A 10,000-nucleotide genomic window follows, 5' to 3' on the forward strand; every position below is an offset into this window, starting at 1 on the left:
GATCTCAGGAAGAAGGTTTGCTGTATTATGGAAGCCAGTCTGTACCAAATTAGGAATCGCACAATATATATATTAGTTTGCTGTATTATCGAAGCCAGTCCGTACCAAATTTGCAATCGCATAGTATATATATTTTAGCCTGTGCGGTTCTGCATAATAAAGCTATAATGAACTGCCTTCCTGTTGATGAGCCACAGAAATTTGGTGCATTGGCTCTTGAGGATCCTAAATCAGTACAGAATATAACCAGGCAGGTCAGCAACGTAGGGCAGATATTGCTGACCATTTCTTTTGGAAGATATGTTGAAACATGGTAATCTCATGTCAGTATGACTGATCATTGAAAACTGTTTTGCACATGTGTCAGTTTGACTGCTCAATGCAAACTGGTTTGCACATGGCACTTGTAAATATTGATAATTTCTTTTACTCTAAATCCATGTTTGAGAGTAGTGGTCAAAAAGCTTTAAGTCCACATCCACAAATTCCCATGTAAATGTGTTTCCTCCACTGGTAGACAAAATTTTGAACTACCAACAGTTCTTCTATTGAAAGTGTAGCTACATACAGTAATTAAGCCTAGCGGATTTGTGACAAAACCTGTACTGATGATTTAAGTCATATTGTTGCCTGGACTTATATTGTTTCCTGTCACAAACACACACACACATTTATATGCATGTATATATATATACATATATATAATATATATATATATATATATATATATATATATATATATATATATATATATATATATAGGCCTAGGCCAGTCCTGCAGCGAACACTCAAACGGCTAATGATGATTATATATATATATATATATATATATATATATATACATAGGCCTAGGCCTATACATAATGTGTATGACTGTAATCATACTGATAATCAAAAAACATCATTTTTCAACATTTGGCCACTAGCCATAGGTTACCTCAATCGACACCCAATTCTGACAGTTTCATAGGAAGAAAAAGATTGAATGCAAAAATAACTAGGATCTTTATTTAAAGAAAAAAATATATAACAATGCTGATACATGCATGCATAACCTAATGTACATTATAAACCATTACTATAATTTTCAACATGTAAAAAAGGAAAATGACAGTTGAACCATGAGACAAGAGTATTCAAAAGCAAAGTACAAAAAATTACATTAAAATACTTTTATAGAAAAAAAATAAATCCCATCCACACACACCTATTAAACAAAGAATCAGTGAGGAGGAAATAAAATGCTTAGCTATGCTGTCTGTATACTGTTAGGAAAATAATGCAGATACATGCACTCATAAACTACAATGCAGACTTTTTGTAAATCAGTTATATAGAAATAGACTGTGAAAACTGATAATGGCAACTGATCCCTGTGATGACAATTCCCATGCACAACCATACATTAATGGAACATATTCATTTACTGCATGGGTAGGTCCTGCAGGGGCAACTGTTTGTCCAGATTATGGACTTAACAATAAATCCCTCCCTATCCCTTAAAACAAGGATGATGAACTGCTGTAGAAGAGCAACTTCAGCCTACAGTCCACCAGGTCCACATTCAGATGAGCCTGGGGTTGCGACTACCCCTACAGTTACAACTATCATGGCACTTGATTCCTGAGACAAGTTATTTGGGAAATGAGAACTATTCTTCAATGGAATCATGCACAGCTGAACTATCAAAATATACTAGTAAAAAAATAATATTTAGCCCAATAAAAACTCAGCTCTTTTTAATCTGCAGTAAACCTAGTTTTCATATAATGAAATATACTCGTGTACTCTTCAGATAGATATGAACTTCTTTTTGAAAAGAAAACATAAATCATACACAAAAAAAGGCCTTAAAAGGGAAATGAAAGTAATTACTCTATATGAATTACTCATGGGATTATATGCTGCAGTAGCACTTTCTAAAAATGAATGCAATTTATGGAATGATTCAAGCATATGTTCTCAACCTGTGTCCAGCAATTCCTTTTGTTTTTCTAATATCGACATTTTCTGTTGATGTTTTAACATCTTTGCCTCGTGTTCTTTCTTTTTGCCCCTCATGAGCCTCCTTCATTAAGGCAGTCATTAATTCATGGTGCTGCTGCTGCCTTTGGTTACAGGAAGCATATTCTTCAGCCAGCCTCCTTGACCCACTGGACTATTGGGCACTTGTCCGTGGAGCAGTGGAAGTGAACAAAGGTGGGGAAGATGTAGTTGGGGGACCAGTAAAAGGGCTATTAGAGGAAATACAGAGTTGAATGGGAAGTATCTGTTACAGCAGTTGTGCGAATACTGTGAAGAGAATATAAAACTCGGGTTGTAATGGTGCTGTATGAGTGTTCAGAAAGATGATTCATTGGAGGTACACTGCAAGTGAAGTGGAAGGTATGTTAGAGTGTAGGTTCAAAGAAGTGCATAAAAAGGAAGCATAGAGGGAAGGCTGTCAGAAATTAGAACTAGAAATTGGAGTATTCATGGAGTTGTATGCGAGCTGGGCCTGGGAGAGATGAGTGAAAAGAGGTACAAATGAAGTAGAAGGAATGTTTGACAGTAAGTTCACAGAACTGCATGAAGGAGGAGCAAAAGAGGAAGACTGCTGGACATCTGCAATATAAGGAGAGAAATTTCATATATTGCTGTTCATCTTACTGTGGCCTAATTTCATTTTGATAAAAGCTGCGGGAAGTGTGTGCAAGAGCAGTAACACAGTAATATATGCAAAATGTTTATAGTGTGCAAGAGTGTGAGCACTGAAATACATGATTTATACATGGTGCTAAATAAGTTATCCTTAAACAGTATTATACCATATGCATAGAAGTGAAAAGCTTCATCACTGCTAGTATGTGTGATTTAAAAAAAAAAAAAAAGTTTGTCTTATGCCATGTTTTGCTTTAATTTCTATAGGTAATCTGGGTTGGCAGCAGTTATATAAACATCCTTCTGCTCCACTCTAATCCCCCATAGAAGGTTGGATTAACGCAAGAGACGGGTAACTTCAACATATATTCCACCCTAATCACATTTCTGATGTTGCCTGAGTTTGAAGCCTATTCAAATAACAGTACACCGTGATAACATTTCAGATGATGCCTGACTTTGAAGCATATTGACTTAACAGGAAATTTTTCAGAAAACAACAATGCCAAACATTTAGGAATATATATATATATTGAAGATGCCGAAGTGGTTGCTGCTGGAGACCAATCTGTCATTCACTAGCTATGGATTTCCAGGAATAAGGTGCTTCACTCAAGTTGACTTTAGCATAGCCCTGTGTTTCCATAGGTATCTTTTGTTCCAAAAAATAGTAGCAAGTCAATGACAAAAAACGGACCATGAAATTCCTGTTGCCTACTTTATCAATGGCCGTATTACAGTAGTTAAATGGCAAAAAATAGGAATATAACTATAAAACAAAGAATGAAAATGCACATGACTATACAATACTAGTTAAAAACAACCATTAATTTATAACCACAGTGTGAATACTTTATTAAGAAGTGTAACAGTATTCTGGGAGTGCATACATATAAAATGACTTTACTATAATAAAGCATTAACTTGTACCAATACCCAATCACAACTGAAAATCTGAGACTTACTGATTGTGACATTAGACATGGGTTCCCCAGCGACGTCCACTGAGTGAATGACCAATATATCTACACTGTCAACCATCATGAGCTCATGAGTCATCAGTGATGCAGCTGAAGCCACTTCCTTACTGGGCTGTGTTGGCTCTGGAGGAGGGCCACCACCCATAGGTGTGAGTTTCTTCTAGAAGTCCTTTTCTTGTTTAACTCTGGAAAGAGAGTGTTGCAACTGATGATTATGCCAAATTATGAACCAGACTAATCATACAATACAGAATAAATGGTCAAGGTCCAGTTTATTGCAGCTATCATTTTTACCAACTACCTTCCCCCCCCCCCCTTGATATGGAGCCGATTTATAATGGACCGAGGACCGTAGGAAATGAGTGTATAATTTCCAATTTTCCAACAGTCTTAAAACACACCCCCCACTAGTGGGAAGGGCTATGAAGATAGGGAAAAATGTGGGGTTAAAGATGACAGTATGGCATAACCCTAACCTAACCAACATAATCTTTCCTATCTAACCTAACCTAGCCCAACCTATTTGCACTGGTAATGACACAGAAAAAGTATATAATGTAAGAAACCCAAAACACACATAAGAATTGATGTAATAATTAGTGGCAAGAAACTGGACTTCTACAGAATAAACTTTGTCTAACAAATGGATTGAAAACTGTATGATTGGATGTGTCCCATCATACAAATCTGGGTCACATATAAACATTAAAATTGATTACAAAGAAGGTGTCTTGCAAAAGATATCATTTTTTGTGAAGCAACAACATTTATGAAAAATGACTTAAATCTGGATAATTTTCCAATTTCAGCTACACAACCATTGACAATCCTTCGAAAATTTAACTGTCACTTATTAATTTTGCCATAAATATAAAGACGTGTTGGGGTACTCAATGACCTTACTCTAATGCAATAATCATGGTGTAGCCTGAGCTAAAAATCCTGGTAGGCCTACCGTAGGCTACTCAAACGTTATAATCACACTTCCAACAAATACTAAAGTTACTTCTGTAATATGATGATAGGAACGATAACTACCTGTAAAACACTTCCTAACAGCAAGAGCTCATTATCATGCAGATAAACTAAAGAAGCCCTTACTTTTTGACGTGCTCAAAGCTCCATCAGGATATCTTGGGTTCTGGTCGAGATTGAGGCATTAAACGCTGATGTCACGTCTTCCCATGGCTTCTTCTTCTCCAGGGCAGCAGCTCCTGTCGACCTGCCCTAGACTATTTCTTCTCTTCCTTTATCAGTTTCAATAGCTGTATTCTTTCAGCAGCCGACAGCGGAACCCCTTTATCACCTCCCATCTTGGCGTTTCTATGGTGACCCACATTGCCAACTGTACACATGATGCCGTCGCTGTTATAACAACATTCTGCTGCATACAAACACATTATTGGGATTAATAATGAAGTTTAAACGTTTGTTTAAAAGTATACATCAATATGAAGGCAAATAACACTCCTTCCAATCGTTTTTATTCACTTTATTCAGTATTAGCTTGCATAGGTTGGTACACCACAAGGGATCGTCGGGAGAGCGCGTGTTTTGATGTGCGTCGGGATGACTTGTAATACCACTTTCACTATCCCGATCAACTATCACGATAACGATCGCCTTCGGGTCCGATGACGATCGGGTATGACTTGTAATACGGCCAAATATCTTTTTCATCCTACGTAGCCCCTTCATTTCGGCGACTTATTTTTTTCATTATTTTTTAATATAGCTCAAATGACACCTGTAATCTGGTGTATGGAAAATTTTTGTTTATTTACTTTGTTTTTCCTTCCTCTGCTTATCTACTAGTCACGAATAAGTGCTATTGAAAAGATGCAGAGAACATTATATCATTTTTGTTTTTGATGCAGCTGTACTCCTGTCGCCTTAATATGGGGAGGGGACGAGTGTGTGCGTGTGTATGTAAGAGAGAGAGAGAGAGAACAGGTGGTGGTGGAGATAGTGAGGTAAGTAGGAAAGTGGAGAGACAATTGGAGTGAAACTGAGAGAGAGAGAGAGAGAGAGAGAGAGAGACTGTCTTTAAAATATGTCTCAGTTTCCCTTTAATATCAGCAGGAAATTGCAGGTGATAATACCTGTACCTTTTCATTTTTTCCTCCCTGAGCACCTCTCTCTCTCTCTCTCTCTCTCTCTCTCTCTCTCACACACACACATACACACACACAGTACATACGATATGTGTGTGTGTGTGTGTGTGTGTGTGTGTGTGTGTGTGTGTGTGTGTGTGTGTTAGTAGTTTAATTTACTGTAGGCCTTAAGGATGATATAACGAAACGAGAGGCGGGGACAAGAAAGGCCTAAGGAGCAGGGTGGCGTAAGGTCGATACTTCCAGGGTTAAAGATAGGATTTTGGGTCTTATGGGTTTTTAATGGGGAAGAATAGTTTAAGTTTCGCTGGGATGATTATAAACAGACGCTTGTTACTGAGAGACTGACTAGGAGAGATAATTGGAGAGAGATATATGGAGAGATAAATCGAGAGATGGGGAGACTGGAAAGGAGAGGGAGGAGAGAGAATGGAAGACGAAAGAGGGTGAGGAAAGTAGACAGCCTGTGTGTGGTGGAGGAAGGAGAGAGAGAGAGAGAGAGAGAGAGAGAGAGAGAGAGAGAGAGAGAGAGAGAGAGAGAGAGAGAGAGAGAGAGAGAGAGAGAGAGAGAGAGAGAGAGAGAGAGAGTCTCGGGAGACAGGATGGTAATATAAGGACCCGGGTAGAGAAAGCGGAGATTTGAGAGAGAGAGAGAGAGAGAGAGAGAGAGAGAGAGAGAGAGAGAGAGAGAATGCATTAATGATTTGTTGTTTGTGTGACCAAGTAAAGGTGAGTGTGTGTGTGTGTGTGTGTGTGTGTGTGTGTGTGTGTGTGTGTGTGTGTGTGTGTGTGTGTGTGTGTGTGTGTGTGTGCTATCTCCAGACGATTTTATTCAGCTCATGAGTAACACTACAAACTGGACATGTTGGATTATCTTCATTAACCCCTTCACATCAAGGTCGCTCTCTAAGCATATTGGAATCGTCTACTTACTTTCTCTAAGTTCTTAGTCTGGTCTTTTTATGTCATTAAGGTTATAGGCTTAGTTGCACTGGACGCTTCGTAACACCTCTTCCTCGGCGATTTACTTTACACTTAGCATTATTTTTCCTCTTTCTTACCGAGCAATACTGTTATTAATGATATAGAAGAGGATATCTGTGTATACTAGGATAGATAGCTTGAAAAAGGATGTTACGAATCCTACTCTGTCACTTAAATGAGACCATAGGGATAGACAAGGATTGTGGAAAGTGCTAAGAATATATGGAGTAGATGGGAAGTTGTTGAATGCTGTGAAGAGTATGTATGATGGTGCTAAGGCTACAGTGCGTGTGGATGGTGAACTAAGTGAATTTTTCTCTTTGAAAGTTGGTTTAAACAGGGATGTGTCATGTCTCCATGGTTGTTCAATCTGTACATGGATGGGGTAATAAAAGAGGTACAAGGTAGGGTAGTGGATGTTGGAGTGGCCCTGGTGAGAGAGGATAGTGTTTGGAAACTCCCTGTACTGTTGTTTGCAGATGATACTGTGTTGTTGAGTGAAGGCGAAGGGGAGCTGCAAGGCTTGGTGGATGAGTTTGGGAGAGTGTGTAAGAAACGGAATCTAAAGGTGAATATAGGGAAGAGTAAAGTGATGGTCTTTGAGAGAGGTGAAGTCAGTGAATGTACAGCGAGGTTGGATGGTGAGGAATTGGAAAATGTGAGTACGTTTAAGTACTTGGGTAGTGTGATGAGTAAGGATGGAGGTTTGGAGGGTGAAGTGCTTGAAAGGGTACAGTAGGGAAGAAAGGTTGCTGGCTCTTTGAAAGCAGTGATAAGAAACAGGGAAGTGAGCATGGAAGTGAAAAAGTTACTACATGACAGTATTGTGATACCAACTCTAACGTACGGAAGTGAAGCTTGGACGTTGTTGGAAGGACACAAGTCAAGAGTGAGAGCAGTGGAAATGAGTTGTTTAAGAGGAGCCTGTGGAGTCACATGGAGAGACAGGATGACGAATGAGGATATAAAGGAGCGTTGTGGTGTTGATGTGGATGTGATAGGAAACGTTATGAGGAACACACTGAGGTGGTTTGGCCATGTGGAGAGGATGCAGGGAGAAAGACTGACGAAGAGAGTGTATGTGAGTGAGGTGGAGGGGGGAAGAGGCAGGGGGAGGCCGAGGATGAGATGGAGGGATGGGGTGGAGAGGTATATGAGAGAGGGGGGTGTGAGTTGGGAGCAGGGCAGTGAAATGGCGGGGGACAGGGCGACTTGGAGGCGATTTGTTTGTGTCCACCCCAAACGGGATTGAGGCGTCTGGCAATAGATAGATAGATAGGACTATTATAATCTAGACATCATTTAAAAACATGAATACACACACACACACACACACACACACACACACACACACACACACACTATTGATAAACATTCAAGGGACTGGTATGGATGTTGATGATGGAGAAAAATTATATTCTCCAGTCTCTCTCTCTCTCTCTTTCTCTCTCTCTCTCTCTCTTGGCCCTAAGACGAGTTCATATACACCAGTCGGATGCTGCATTTTTTTATATAGGTTTTTCTCCATATAATTTTTATTCTTTCAACTGTAGGGGTTAATGGAGGTAGTTACGAGGTTTATATAGGTACCGTATAATAAATCCATTTGAAAAAAACTCATAATTAATGAAAGCATCAGAGAGCAAAAATAGAATCCGTCGTAATTATTTATTCTTTGCAAGGAAAAAGGAACCAAAGGCCAGAAATCCGTAAAATTGTTCCTTCCAAGAAAAAACAAAAGCAAAATAAGAGAGCCAAAATCAAGATCCGTTCATTTCGAGATGCCTGGACACACAGCGTTTGAAAGACTGGAAATCATAGACAGTAGGAAATACAGAAAGAGGAAGACAGTTCCAGAGTTGACCCGGCTCTTTCTTATCGCCCTTTTTTTAATATTTATGCCGCCTTCAGACGATTTCCTATAGCCTTTTCAAGCAGTTCGGGTGTTTTTTGTTTTTCATTATAATCCTTGAATGGATGAGTAAATGGAGAGTGTGTCGTCCTGTCTCGGCTACCTCCCTTTCCTTGGGGGAAGCAGCCTAGGTATATAGATAGATAGATTATAATCCTGAAAAATACAGATGATTTTATCAAGCTTAGGAGGGATTTTTAAAAAAGAGATTAAATGCACAGTTCTTAAAGCTCTTTCAATGGGAAAGCTTGTTTATCTATATCTATGTGTCTATCTATCTGTCTATCTATCCATCCATCTATCTATCTATCTATCTATCTATCTATAGCCAAACGCCATAATTCCGTAAGGGGTGGTCGTTTGGTTAGGTGTTTTACAGGGAGGGGCACTATCCCTCCGCCAACCCACTTGTTGACACGTAGGGAACACGTATGGGTTAGTTATATTGTTGCCACCCAGAGTTGTAAATTATTTCCGGGCATACAGGAAACCATAAGGCTTGTCGCTCAATGTAAAGCCACCTGAAAAGGAAAGAAGAGTTATAAAAAGTGACAGGAAAGATGGGAGAAATAGGACGAAGGGAGGGCAGACACAGAAGAAGAATGATAAAAGTGAAAGAAGTTGACAGCACTACATCGTTAGTTGAATAAATAAGTAAATAAATAAATAAAAAAGTCGTTCGTAGCTAACAAAAGTTAATTATTAAAGGAGCCATTATAGATACTGATGAAAAGGAAAACAGATAAAGGAAATACATAAAGGGAATATCAATAATATATAGTAATTTCTGGTTGTGTCCTTCATAATGTCTATTTAATTTTCTTCTTCTCAAAATTAGACGATCGTATATCTGTCTGTCTATCTATCAGTCTATCAGTCTATCTTTCTGTCCATCCTTCTATCTGTCAATTTATCTAGGTCTATCTATCTACCTACATCTGTCTATCTGTTTATCAATTAATCATTCTGTCTATCTGTCTGTCTATCTATCAGTCAGTCAGTCAGTCAATAAATCTGCCTGTCTGTCTATTCTTTCTGTATCTGTCCATAGTGATAGACAGGTAGATAGATAGACAGATAGATAAATAGATAGGTGGGTAGATATATATATAGATATATAGATAAATAAATAAAACCGATAGATAGATTTTTATAGTTTCGTCATCTATCTATCTATCTATTGCCAGACGCCTTAATCTCGTAAGGGGTGGCCACAAACAACTCGCCTCCACGTCGCCCTATCCCCACCCATTTCACTGCCATGCTTCTAGCTCACACCCCTCTCTCTCATATACCGGTACCTCTTCATTCCATCTCTCCATCTCATCCTCGGCCTTCCCCTCCCTCTTCTCCCCTCCACCTCACATACA

Source organism: Coenobita brevimanus, chromosome 116, assembly GCF_032717465.1.
Source record: "Coenobita brevimanus isolate Jiangsu-jjx chromosome 116, ASM3271746v2, whole genome shotgun sequence".
Classification (NCBI taxonomy): domain Eukaryota; kingdom Metazoa; phylum Arthropoda; class Malacostraca; order Decapoda; family Coenobitidae; genus Coenobita; species Coenobita brevimanus.